Genomic DNA, 14,741 nt, shown 5'->3' on the forward strand with positions numbered 1-14,741 from the left:
TAAACGCAAATTTGAACCACATATAAACCCTTTACAAAATTTTTACCTCACTTACACAATGTTAACACACCTTTAATACACTTTTATGACATTTAACACGCATTAAACACATTAATGACACGTTTATCATGTTAATTACCATTGACAAACTTTCCTCCTCGATAACTTTAGACTTCGAGTAAATTGTACAAACTTTGAAAAAAACACAGACACTTTTAAAAAATTAACAACGTACTGTACTGTACATAATCCGTCTACATCGTAACCAAAATTCGAAATTCACATTATTCCTCATGTTTCCCGAACGGAATTTTTTGATGGATATTTGCATACGAAGGCATCATTACTATCAGCGTCATCTACATTTCTTCTCTAAAAACACTTGTCATCGAGGTTACCGGAAGCGCCGCCATTTTGCATACCTAGGCTCACATTAACCAAAATAATATATAATATATACATACATTCAGCAGTTTGCCGTCAAAGTAATGCCTGCATTAGTCAATACAGTTACTTCTCGACTTACGACGGGGCTCGGTTCCGTAATTTCGGACGTAAGTCGAGAACTGACTGTACTTAACAACAAAACAGTTAGCCATCTTACACAAGCATACGTGAAGGTAACTAACTGCAGAACAAAACTAAAGATGACGCAATCAATCACAAGATATATATGTATATGACATATATTTGACAAAAACTATAAAAAATTGATACATTTAAAAATTATTTTAATGAAATTTTTTGTCGTAAGTCGAGGTGGTCGTAACTCGAGAAGTGACTGTAGATCATTTTGACTTAACGTATTGATTCTGCACGTACGTATGTCGTATTATCGATATTAATATCGATTTTTAAAAAAAATACTATCGCACAATACTGGTTAACTTTGTACCTGGCGGCGCAATAATATAGGTAACATTACAACCGACCACACAAGTTATTTTTTGAAGTTTAGTGTTGCAGAAAGCTGTGGTTCATTATCAGGGGAAGAAAACAAGCACCGCGTTTTCTTCCAGTACGTATCCAACACAAAGATGCACGTGTTTTCTCGAAGCAGTTTTCTTTGTCTGCGTACAAGTGGCGCTCAACTCAGTTCCATTAGCTCTATAAGTACCCTACAGTAACCGAGGGATAAAACCGCCTAATAGGTAGTGGGTTCGCGCGTCGCTAACGGAGTGGCCATATGCAGTTTTCCAGGTTTAGCCGCGTTTCTTCATGCAGCTCTCGAGAAGCGCTTTACAGCGAAATTGGTTTCTAATTGGCCAACACTGCTGGTGATGTCATTTCGCTACAGTCTCACTGCATAAAGAAACGCGGCCTTTTCTTCGGGTTAGTAACACCTAAATAGGAGACAGTTTTACATAAGTCTTTCCTTGGGGACCTGGGCAACGCACGATTTACCACCTTCCGAGTGGCGAGATCGGAAAGCGTGCGACACGAAAAACACGTATGAGTACGGAATCCGAAATCCTCTTCCGGCGGAGCGACGGGACGGAATCGATTCTTGAACAAACGAAGAGTTTGGATTCAGGATTCCCGCTGAGGAAGGAAGCGCTTTTTTCTGGCGGTTGTCGGTTTCTTCCGCCAGGGGGATCCGGAGCGTAAACGAGTGCGTCGAAGAAGACAGAAGTCGAATGTGGCCGTCGGTAGTCCAATCGTCGTCGGAAAGTCGTTTGGCTTTTTGGCCCTTCCCAGGTTAGTGGGTGCGAGCCGGGGATCCCGTCCCCTCTCTTCTACCCGGCACGCGTGGTTCCGCGGATGTCAGTCGCTCTTCTTCCGACGTCGTTCGTCGCATCGAGTCCCCTCTTCCCTTCTCCCCGATTCTCTTCTCCGACGCTTGTTCGGTCCGGAACCGGAGCGGGCCCGAAAGTGCCCATCGTCTCCCCTACGTCGCCGACGTCACTCGCGCCCTCCTTCGTCGGCCTCGGCGCCGTCTGACTTCCTTCCCGTCCGACCCGTCTTTCCGTCGTTCCGCGATTTTCCTGTCTCGGATGGGGTTCCCGATTCCTCTCTCGGACGACCGAGGACCGGGGACTCGTCTCGTTTCGCGCCAAAGCCGTCGGTGGCCCGCGCCGTCTCGTCTTCGCCGATCGTTCGGCCGTCCTTGGCGTACGATGCTGTTCGAAACCGGACGGGAGAACGGGGCGGCCTTTTCGAAAGACGGGAGAGGGGCGTTAGGGGCCGGAAAGCGCGGGGACACCGGATCTGGCGAACCGTACACGATTCGTTTGGTTGTTTCCCTTTCCCACTGCCTCTCCCGTTCCTCTGGGAACGGGATGGGCCTCCTCTTCCTGAGGGATCGGTGGACAGATCTGTTTGCCACCCTCTGTCCTGTCGCCTGGGTGCTGGGATTCGGGATTCATGGCAGACTTTGCTCGGTCACTTTGGAACGCAATCTTGAGAGAGCGGCGCTGCCAAAATACTTTTCTTGAAATCCAACGGTTGTAATTTGCATTCGCATGTTGTGTTTTTGCTTTTTTTTGCTTTCTGTCAATGCAGACCGGCTGCATGTCTGTGTTGTCGATGATCACAGATGGACTCACCCCGTCTGCATTCGTTGCTTTAAATTTGTACGGTAACTCCTGCGGTTTGCCGGAATTGCTGATCGTTTGTTATCGGACTGTTCGACAGCGGGAGGTTTTCTTTTGCAGTCGTCGTGTTCTTTGCCGATCTCCGACGATGGGGATTCGGCTGCTCTCTTTTGCTACCTGCTACCTCTGTGACTACCACCGCTTGAAGATTCTCAAAATAATTATCTTACTTATTTTCATTAATCTTTTTTAAATATGATAAATATGGCTTGCATTTATTTAGATCCTTCGTATTAGAGGAGTTTTGCATCTTTATTTAGAAGTTTGTGATGTTTTTGTGATTGGAAATATCCTGTAGGAACTTTGTTCTTGTTTATGTTGTTTAGCCTTTGGTAAAATTGGTTAGATGAAGTTTTTTCTTAATGTTGCAGTTTCCTGGATTTGGCATTAAACAAGAACTTGCCACACACATGTATATATGTTGAGGGTAGAATCTTGTTTTAACAGATTGTGGAACAACGGATTTCTTGGAATAATGAATTTTTTCTCCTGGATCTCAAATGGATGTAATTTTAGTGGATCGGAAATGTCGAATAAGAGATTTTTTCTAGCATTGTCTATTGTAAACTTTGATTTTTTCCAACATTTAGGTAATATTTAGGTATTTCTGAGAATTAAATGAAGCACTTCACTTGGAATATGTACAAAGAGAAATTAGTTGGCAGGCTGGAATATGTACAAAGAGAGTTGGCAGGCTGTGATATGATTGAGGAGCCATCATCTGATGAACATTCTGTTGCTGGTCCAAGTGTCATGCTGAAATTTAGTGAGGCTGTTGAGTATCTGGAAGTCATGAAGACCTTCCTGACAAGTTTTGGCATAAATGAACAGATTGTATACGACATTGCTAATATCGAGTGGTGGTTGTATTTGATAGGCAGAAACTGGCATTGAAATAAACCGAGATGGATGAGATTTTTAACAAATCGTAAAGTTAAGTGAAGTACTAATGAGCATATATAATTGGCCTGTTTTTGTGGTTACGGTCTATACAGCTTTTGTTGGCTTTGTTGTACGCAGATACGACATAATATATGATCTTGTAACATACATATTTCTATATAATGAAGAGTAGACATATCAATAGATTAAATAATTTAAAGTTACAGGTATTTCTTACATATTGGTGGTTAAAAAATGAAGATTTTTTCAAATAATGGATATTTACCTGGGTGTGCAAGAAATCTGTTGTTTGCAATATTATTCATTCTCAGAACTACAGGTGATTTTTGGCAGCCCAAGCAATCTGTTCAAACAAGATTCTACTGTATTTTTTAACTTTGTTATGAGGTTGTTTAATTGTTAAAATTCTAAGAAAATAGCTGTACAGAAAACTAGTAACTAAAAAACAAATTAAAAGTTTCTGAATTGAATGTTTTAAAACCTATTTTGTGAATTAATTTTTTAGTTTTTGAGTACTAAGTAGTAATAGAATAAATAAATACTGTAAATCCAAAATATGAACTGACTTACAGTGCATATCCCATGCAAGGAGACCTGTATTTGAATTTACTTAACAAATCATTTAATTATTTAATGAATATACAGGCATCTTTTGATTAATGAGATTAATTACCAGGTGTATAAGCTTAAATCTGCTGTTTTTTAGTCAGAAAAAAAACATGTTTTTTTCATAGCAAGCAAAAACAAATTTATTCAAAGTACTTTCTCTCACTAGCAACACATTTTTTCCATCTCTCGGGCAATGTGTGGATACCATGCCCAAAAAAATTCTTTTTCTTTCGAGGCAAACCACTCATCAAGCCATTTCTGGACATTTTCGTAAGAATCGAAGTGGCGCTCAGCGAGCGCGTGGCCCATCGACGAAAATAAGTGATAGTCAGAAGGGGCCAGGTCTGATGAATAAGTGGGATGGGGTAGCACCTCCCAGTCGAGTGTCTCCAAGTAGTTTCGGACCAATGTTGACGAGTGCGATGGTGCATTGTCGTGGAGGAAAATCAGCTTGTTGTGTCTTTGCTGATAATCTGGCCTTTTTTCACGCAGAGCATGGTGCAATTTGATCAGTTGTTGGTAGTAGCGGTGGGCATTGACAGTTTCATTAGGTTTCAACAGCTCATAGTAGACGATACCCTGCTGATCCCACCAAACGCACAGCATCGTCTTCCATCCAAAGCGCTTTGGTCTTGGGGAAGATGTTGATGGTTTGCCTGGATCAACCCACGATTTCTTGTGTTTAGGATTCTCGAAATATATCCATTTTTCGTCGCCAATTAGAATCCGACGAAGAAACGACTTTCTTTTTTGTCTGGCGAGTAAGATTTCGCATGTGTTTTGGCGTCGCTCCATCTGCCTATCGTTCAATTCGTGCGGCACCCATTTTCCGATCTTTTGAATCTTTCCCGTGGCACGTAGACGCATGGAAATGGCTGGTTGAGTAACACCCAGTTGCTCGGCAAGCATTTTTTGTGATTGGGTATCGTCCTCGTCCAAAAGAGCCTGCAATTGATGGTCTTCAACCTTCCTGGGCCGATTTTCACGCTTCTTGTCGCTCAGGTCAAAATTGCCGTCTTTGAACTGACGAAACCAATCTCCGCACGTGGTTTCTGATAAAGCACTGTTGCCATAGGCCTCCACAAGCATTCGATGAGCTTCGGCAGCCGATTCATTCAAATTGAAGCAGAAAAGCAGAGCTTCCCGCATATGCTGTTTTTCTGGCACAAAACTAGGCATGATTACCGAAGGAAAAATGTATGATGTCGTATGAAATCGCTGATGATGTGCACTGATTAATGTTGACAAATGTGAAAATCATCGAAAAAAAAATATGGCGTCTCCACGGTAGCTTAATACGCTTACTAATGCAATCTATTAGCAAACAGCGGATTTAAGCTTATACACCTGGTAGTTCCTCAATGTTTCCACATATATCAATCACTTTAATCAAATATTATAATCAATGGTAAAAGTTACAATTTATTCATGGTCAATTACTGTATAGTAAGAAGTAGAGTTCACTTTGTACAGCTTTATTAACAACTTTTCTTTTCGAGCACTTTCAACAAATAAATACTTTAGTCGTCTTCAGGAGAAACAGAAGTTTAACTTCTGTTTCTCCTGAAGACGACTAAAGTATTTATTTGTTGAAAGTGCTCGAAAAGAAAAGTTGTTAATAAAGCTGTACAAAGTGAACTCTACTTCTTACTACTATTACTTGGCGTGAGTATCATACTATATTATATCAATTACTATATTAATAAATTTGTGTGAAATAAGATATGTGTAACCATTGTACACAAAGGTAGACACACAAGAAAAAAATAAACAGTGCCATAGATAAGAGAAAGAAAAAAATGTTTAATTACGTGTTGAATTTCTTTACAGCATGTACTCTAGGATAATCATCCAAGATACTTGACCCTTGACAGAAAGAATTACAATTTTTATACACCACAAAACACAAAATTGAGATATTAATGATTTATTCAATAAACAAAAGAAAAAGAAACATTACAAAAATAAAATCCTTACAAATAATCCTTATAACTGAACTTACAACTAATAGGGTTAAGAAATTAAGATAGAAACATTCAACATGGAGGATAGACAAGAATGAAAGTACTCATCGTCTTGATAGTCCACAAGGAAATTCCTTTATTGTGAAACGCATTTTTCTCTTTTTGGTCTATCCTACTGTTTGACTCTTACCATCAAACTATCTGTTCTACAGTAAGAAGTTGAAACTGGTCGAGTTGTATCCAGCACCACATGCATACTACAGATCAGTGAAAAGGGGAATTTTTTGTCAGAATTTGACCCAGGGGATAGCACTCTGATTAGTAATTAATAAGTTTCACCATAACTTCCTCCTAGTATTTTTCATGTAGTTTGGAAGTTCAGAATTCAACTGTACACTTTGGTAACAGATGGCTACATGCTCCTTTGAGTTCTTCCTCTCACCTTGTTCACAAGCCACAAACTGACCCTCTTCTTTTACTCATGTCCTTAGGCACTCCTCCATTAATTGAATTGGCTCTTCCTGGAAGTGACTCTCATCCCCACACAGGAAGGATATTACTGACCTTATTCTAATGTATTTTTCCTACTGCAAAGATATCGGTTTTGTTTTGGCCAAGCCAATAAATCCTAGCATTAATAAACTGTTCTAAAATATATAAATGGAAAATAAAGATGATAACATTGTAAAGTATTGGCCTTTTAGCAGAGGGAACAAAAGCGGAACCTTGTCAATTGGACCCACTGCACACAGGTAATATACCACTTGTAAGGTGTTGACTTGTAAACAGAGGGAAAACAAAGGAAGTGCCGACTTTGTCAATTGGACCGACCTGTGGTCAGACGATAGGCCACTTGCCATATAAAATACTACTAAACATAAACAGGTGGTGGATGTTAATGTAAGCTCCACTCTCGTCGGATAACAGCGGACCTAAGTGTACGCTGTTCATGAAAGAATGGTTTGTGATTGGTTGGAAGTTTTCCATCCAAAAAACCCTTAAATAGTAGAGCAAACGAGAGATGGTGGAGAGAAGGGCATGAGACTGGTACACGGTGGTCTCAGGCACTTGGGAAGCCCGCTGAGCACAGAGAGAGTGTTTGCCTCTGGTAAACATCTCAGGTACAGGTTTGTGTGGAGACTGAACTGACCATGCAGTTGAGCCAACTCCACATGCTGACTGAAGCCTCTCCAGAGTTTAATAGTTCCCTGAATCCAATCCAATATGTGAGACACCACGCTTTGTTGTCCTATGTATAGTATGTTGTCGAACTTGTACATTCTATATATTTTGTTTTGTAAATAAACTGTAAATATTCTCTGAATTGAGTGTGGAGGTGTACTTTCCATCAAACCTGAATCAACTATTGGATCGTGATACACGTGGAACCCAACTCAACGAGATGGAGTTTGGGAAACGTCATCACTAGATCTTCACGAGATCTTCACTAACATAAATCTTATATATCTAATTATTTATTAAATTCAATCACCATTTGATCTTAATCATTAGACATGCACAGTGTGCACTTTGTGACTGCATGTAATATAATTCACTATAAGTGCATTATAGTTATGGATTATAGTTTAAATGATATTACTATTGTATTGATTAGTGATGCATTGAACCCATGAATCTTTGGAATTTATTTAATGTGATTTTGTTCTTGTTTAGTATGATGAGTGGTTCAAAGTGTGTATGCTTGGAAGGCCACAATTTTATGGTGTATGGAATCTTTCGAGTTAAATGGGATAAGAATGGCTTGATGAGTGTCTTTATTATAGATCCTTGTTATCAGTTTGTTGTTGTTCAGTTCTGTATCAGAAGTGGATCCTGCATTTGTAGAATGGTTCTAAATTTAGTGTTAAGCCAAAATCATTCATTAAAAGTATGTAAGAATTCTTGAATATTATGCTTTATTTTCCATAGGATCAAAATGTAATTGATATGTCTAATGTAAAATAAATTATTGGGAAGGAATTTCATAAGAAATTGCTGTTTAAGAGTTCTGATGACTGACTGACAAAGCTCCCTGGATAGAGAAGTTTCCATTAGTATCCCATGGTTTTGCTGTGTGAAGATAAGTGCGAAATGATTTACAAGATATGATTTTATATAATAAATATTTTTATTTCGCGTGAAGTAAAACTGGTTTTTGGGATGCCAGCTATTCTCTGTCCTAGTAAAAACAATTAATATGAGCCATACTACAATTATTATAACAGGTTGTTACAAATTCTACACTTGCGACACACTAAATTCCCATCCCTGATATATTTGTAACATATATGATATTAACTATGACTACATGCTTATAACTAACTATAACTAATTACAACTAAGTGAGGAAGAAATAAAAATTCAGAAATGAATGATAGGATAGAGGAAAGCAGATACCCAAATACTTGTGATGATCTTGGGGTGGTGGATCTTCAGAATGTTTTAGCTTTCTGGGAGTTGTTGGATAGTTCTTATCCTTTTCCAGTTTGCTACAATGTTGATCGTGGAGCTCAATAATCTTTCTCGATTGAATTCTTCTTGATTCTTTCATTCAACTTTGTCTTCACTCTGCGCTGCTGAAACGCACCAGAGAAATTCTTCTTTCATCCTGTCTCGTTGGAATCCCAGCCAAGAATGACCATTGTTCACACACATAGCCCTCAGGGCCACATTCCTATCTTTTTGTTCCAAAGGGATTAGCCACCATCACCCAAGAAGAATGGGTTGAGTAGGAAGTTTCTAGAAGGGATAAACAATAGACAAAGGAAAGAAAGGAAACTATACAAAATTAATATAAATACATATATACAATATTGGCAGAATGCCACATCTGATATATTTGATTATTAAAAGTGAAAAAAGGATGTGGGTTAGTTCTAGGATCTGTTGATGAAATAAGTGTGCATTTTGTGTGATGTTGAATAGGAAATCACTTAATGTGCAAAAAGAAGGTTCTACATATACTGATGGGTACAGACATGAAGTGAAGTACCATATGGTACTAATTGCCATTAAGTGTAATAGTCTTTATTTATTAGTGAGTTTGAGTGAGTTAGTGATCATGTAGGTATCTCCTGCCAGGTGATTGGCTAAAAGGCAATGTACTTTTTCTATATTAGAATGGTAGGGGATCTGCCTTTGTCAATGATGGGGTGAATTTTTTTTGGTTCTTTTACATATTTGTGTCTTTTTCATTCTGTAGGAGTGAGTAACACATTGGGTTTCTCACTCCTATGGAAGTGAGAAACCCAATGAAAAAGACATCTATAGGGTTTCTTCTAAAAACAGTTCTGTGCTTACTACATCAGGCTATCTCCTTATAAAAGGAACTGAGGGCCTTGTCAAATGTGACTAGTACAAGGAACTGAGGGCCATATGGTTTATCTTCAGGTTGTATATGGTCTGCTGGTTGACTCAGGAGATGGGCTGGTGCTTTAATTAGGTGTGTTGAGTAGCCATGTGGCTTAGCTAATTTTATGATGTAACCTAGTTCTTCTTCTCTATCTCTTCTCCTGTCCTGGTTAGAAGTAGGTCAAATTATTACAATTTTATTATTCTCCAAAAAATGTTTTCTTTAAGTTTAGACAATTTAGGATGAACAAATTGAAATATAATTGAATATAAATTATGATTGAATATGTGTAATCATCGAAATAAATATTTGAAATTACAAAAAATATAAAAGTAAGGTGTTAAAAGTAATTTTCTTTATAAAATAAATATATTTAAGAATAAAAATTAACAAAAACTCAAATAATAAGAAAAGCACAATAAAAAGGCTTAAATCAATGCAAAAAAAAAGACGATTTTCAACAGTTTTATAAAAAAAAACTTAATGCCATTGAGATGATATTATGTAAAATAAAAGCTGGAGAATATGATTTTGTCATGTGCTGACATCAGCAAGCTATTTATTTCATAAAAATTGAATCTAAAATGGGTAATGATATATTGTTACCCTGATGTTTCCAATGGCCTTGGGGATAATGCTATTGGCAAGCGCCAAATCCGACAGAGGGTGCTCAAAATGGCTGCCAAAACAGGTAAGAAGCCAACAGGAAATGTTGTCTTGTAGAAGGTGAAACCGTTTTGGATGCTGGACACATCGTATTTTGTGAATTAAACTCTAACAACAACACTGAACATAGTTTTATTTATCATAATAGTTATGTTTTTATATTAGAACATGGTGTATACTGCTTAAAATATTTAAACACTTTTCACCTGTTACACGTTAACAGGTGAGAAGTGTTTTAATTCTACACACGATAGTCTTTTATTTTATTTTTAAATAATAATTCTTATGTAGTCATGACGTAGCGGTAATATTCCTATTCAAGTTTGAAAATTATTCTCTTGGAAATCTGAAGCCATCCACATAAAAAGAAAAAAATGTCTAATTTTTTTTTTTTTTTTGTAAATGGACATGCCTGTCGAAAAATTGTTTTTGTACGCAGATTGGAAAGAAAATAGGTAAATTTTCTATCTTCATATACATATGTCGAGATAACTTTCCAGTCAAATTTTTAAAAATATTCTTAATTGAAAATATAAGTTAGTTTACGTTTTTTGTTTTCATTTTAGTATTATGCTCGGCTATCACATGTTTACGAAAACCAGACAGCCCCGCTTTCTACGTGCATTCTTTCCGTAATTGAGATGTATTAAAACGACAATATCTGAGATTGCAACACTAAAGCAACATCATGAACTTACAGTGTTGTTGTTAGAGTTTAATCCACAAAATACGATGTGTCCAGCATCCAAAACGGCTTCACCTTCTACAAGACGTTTCCTGTCGCCGATACAGTCTAGAATTTGACATAAATTCAATGTATTTAATAAATATATAAAAATATAAATACGACTATACAAAGATAAAACTTGCTTCTGAAAGACAGAAGCAAAGTTTTATCTTTGTATAGTCATATTTATATTTTTATATATTTATTAAATGTAAATAACGCCGGCCATGTACTTTTTATTAATTATTTACTTTATAAATTCAATGATTTGTTTTCCATTTGGTCATCGCAGTAGTCGTCACTGATGGAAACTGAATCGGCTCAGGCATTGAACAAACACATGGTCGGTTCCTTACCTGTTTCAGCAGCCATCTTGAGTGCCCTCTGTCAAATTTGGCGCTTGCCAATAGGGTGTGGGAACAATCTGTTCTAATATTTTAATTCTTTGTTCTTCCATTTAAGTCTTATCAGTTAAACCTGACAATGTCCATTATAAATGGAAGAAAATGTTACAGTAAAAATTTTTGTATTGCTGGTGGGTTTATTTACATATTAAGCCAGTATTTTGATGATTGGTATTAATCTTTGCTTTTGCCAAGGTACACAAAGAAAAGTGAATAACTCCACCTAGATGCAGACAAGTCAACATCTCCTACTATCCTGATTGAGAGAATTCTTGATCAGTTTATTAATAACAACATTGACACACACCATTGTTCATGTAAAAATTTGACAACTTGTGGAACTCTTATGCAACATACAAGTGGATACTTTATGGTTTGTGATTTTGAATTGTTATACCCTACAGTCAAAAAAGAGCCTTGTTTTTGTGTTCCATATAAGTGACCTAGGCAAACATTGTAAAGATATCTTAGAGCATGTGGATTTAACATGCCATTTGTTCTTTTTTCAATTTGAAGATATTGTTCACTTACAAGGCAGGGATGTCCCCTTTCAGGTCATCCAACATCTTGAAAACATGATCTTTCTGCTTTTGAACATAACATTGCTTTGTACTCAATATATGTGGACGACACTTTCATCATTTGGAGAAGTAAACCAACATGCATTTGTTCTTAAGTTCCTTCAATAATAATCCTATTTAAATCTAGAACAGGAACATCCTTTTATAATGAATTTTCTGCATGTCAACTAGGATTTCTCAAACGAGATCTTGGGATCACGGTTGTTTTTTTAATCCAGGAAATTCTTCTCATCCTGGGAAATCTTGCAAATTTCTTAAAAATTCACTTTTTTCTTATTTTGTGTTAAGGTTGAGGAAATTTTGCAAATATAAAGTATAATTAACTCCTAAACTGTCAGAATACATTTGTATTTATTAATTTTAAACATACTTATTAGTTTTTTAAAGTTTTGCTCGTTAAAGCTTTGAAATGGCATGTTACAAATAGTCAATAATCAAGACATAGCTTATTTGTGACAGGACTCTGAAAATTCTTTACTTGTAAGAACCTGTATTATCTGGAATAATTATGCTTATGCTGTCTTCATTTTTAACCATGCCCAATAGCTTCAATAACTGCATTATGCCAGGTTGTGCAAATTGGGTGAGGACACAAACAAGTACGAAGTATGCAAATATGAAGTTTTTCTTTATAAATCTGATTATTAAAGCCAAACAAACTGCCAAATTATTGGGCCATAAGCTTGATGCCGCTATTAAAGCAGCTGAGGTAGACAAATTAAGAATACTAGAGAGCAAAAGACGTATTACAATCTTGAAAACAAACTAGAAATCTTCCAGGCTACAAGTGAAAAAACACATAATATCTGTCTTCTCTTAAATGCATTAAACATAGTTCCACTCACATCAATTGAATCGGAAAGGGCATTTTTGGTAGTGGGACTTTTCATTACTAAAATAAGAACCAGATTAAGTGATGGGAGTAGTGACCATCTTTTCTTTTTAAAATCTTATTATAAAAATTTACAATAATATTTTGTATTATGTTTTATTTAAATAATGAAAATTACTTTTTAAGTTAGAAGTTTGATCTAAATTCATTTTTTCTTTAACTTTTCAACTCAATTCACAGTCACATATTTTTATTGTTGTATGCAGTTTCCAGTAAACTTTAATAAATTTTTTCTATTTGTGAAAATTTCTATGTAATTCAAAGGTAATTTTTAATATATATCTTGCACAGCATTATTAATGTGATTTTGGAGGTTGCAGAATGTATTAAATTACTTTAAAAAAGGAAAAATAATTATATCATTTGATTTCAAGATATTTTGTATATCTTAAAAATAATTAATTCTATCCCAGAATCCTCGGACAAGCAAAAGACTGGGAAATGAGAAACCTTAATGTCAACATTGTTGTCAAGAACTAGTGTATCTCCACTTCAGTTCATCATAAACCAACATAATCTACTATTTTTATTCCTGCTTTCTCACATGACCATTCTCATTTAAACTAACTGGTTTCAGATCCCCAATAAAGGGCCTATACATACAAACTTCAGACTACAAATATAGGAATGAGGAATTACTATATATTACCAATATAGTAACACAACTTGGATACCATTCCAGAGTCCTCAAGGGGATAATCAATGTAGGGACCTACATTGCATAAGAAGTAAAGAAGTTAGTCTCCAAATTCTGAGTGGTAACATACAACAATTAAATGATATGCAACTTCAGGGATTTGAATTGCCAAAGCTAACAATGTAACCTTAGCCAATAGAAGTCCAACAGTTTAATTTACTAAGAAATAACAAAGATCCCACAACAGATGTAACCTTCTGGGTTTATTTCAAACTGGTAATGGACATCTTCAATACATTGGAGTCAGTAATATGTAATACATTGGAACTACAACATGACCGTTATTATACCAATATCTGCAGGAACAACAAACATCGATTAGGAAAAGATAACCACAGCTTTGGCCACCTTTGCATCAGACATAGATGTGCATGCCCACCTTGAGCAAGTCTAATACAGTATTCAAGAGATTTTTCCAACATCAAGCACCTAGAAAAACTAGAAATTTATAAGGTGTGCAAGGACTTACCAATTAATTATAAAGATGACGACACATTTACATGGGACTGGAAAGCTTTTTTTTTTTTTTTTTTTTTTGAAGTCTAAAAATAGCACCATAGCCTTCATCCTATCAGGAGAAGGCATATTTAAAATTTAAAAATTCTATTCTGTACTGCATTTTAATTTTGAATGGTAGTTGTAACCTGATGATGGTTGTTTAAAACTATTGAAAATTTTTGTTTCAAACTAAAAATTGTTTACTTTATGCTAGGTTTTGAGTTTTTATTGTATTTTTATTGATCTAAAATATATACAGTAGAAACAAAAATTATGAAATTTAATTTTAAATAATAAATTTAATGAGATAAATTAAATGATTTTTGTTGGAAAGAAGTTAGTGTGGTTTCATAGTTTCAGTTTTATTGTTTTGTCTTAAGGTCCACAAGTACAGCAAACACAAATTTGAAGAGTTATTTCAAAATTTCTTTTTTTGGAAAAACTGGATGTTCATTATTAATATGTTGCCAAAATGACATTAGTATATTCTGAATGTGTTTAGTTTATAGAAAGCAATCCAGAGCCAATTTTAACAATTTTTGACTGAAAGATTTCTTTGGAATCATTTTAATACTCATCTTAAACAAGATTTTAACAACCATTGAATTGTTTGCACAGTTGGAATGTGATCATGTCATCAACTGGATTGGACAGTGACAGAATATTTCTGGAATTTTTTAGTTATTGCAAAATTATTTATAGAATAGATTTGTACTATCTGTGACAATATTGCAACAAAAAATATAAATGTAAAGTAAACGATAATCAAAATTTTATGAAGAATGCATTGTCTTCTTTAAAGATTTAGTATGGCACATGTTCTCCAGAGGCACACATACCAGATTTTGAGAAAC

At 35.9% G+C, this 14,741-nt stretch overlaps 1 protein-coding gene across 3 annotated transcripts in view; it reads left to right on the forward strand.

Annotated features, from left to right (window-relative positions):
• Window positions 1-1,539: 1,539 nt before the first annotated feature.
• LOC136975639 (uncharacterized) overlaps window positions 1,540-14,741 on the forward strand; it is a 247,966-nt gene continuing 234,764 nt past the window's right edge. For all 3 annotated transcript variants that reach the window (XM_067270713.1, XM_067270715.1, XM_067270714.1), the window contains exon 1: window positions 1,540-1,698. The gene's annotated coding sequence lies outside the window, so the exon portion shown is untranslated. The remainder of the gene's footprint in view (window positions 1,699-14,741) is intronic.

This window comes from Centruroides vittatus, unplaced genomic scaffold, assembly GCF_030686945.1.
Source record: "Centruroides vittatus isolate TY-2023 unplaced genomic scaffold, ASM3068694v2 contig_377, whole genome shotgun sequence".
NCBI classification, from domain to species: Eukaryota; Metazoa; Arthropoda; class Arachnida; order Scorpiones; family Buthidae; genus Centruroides; species Centruroides vittatus.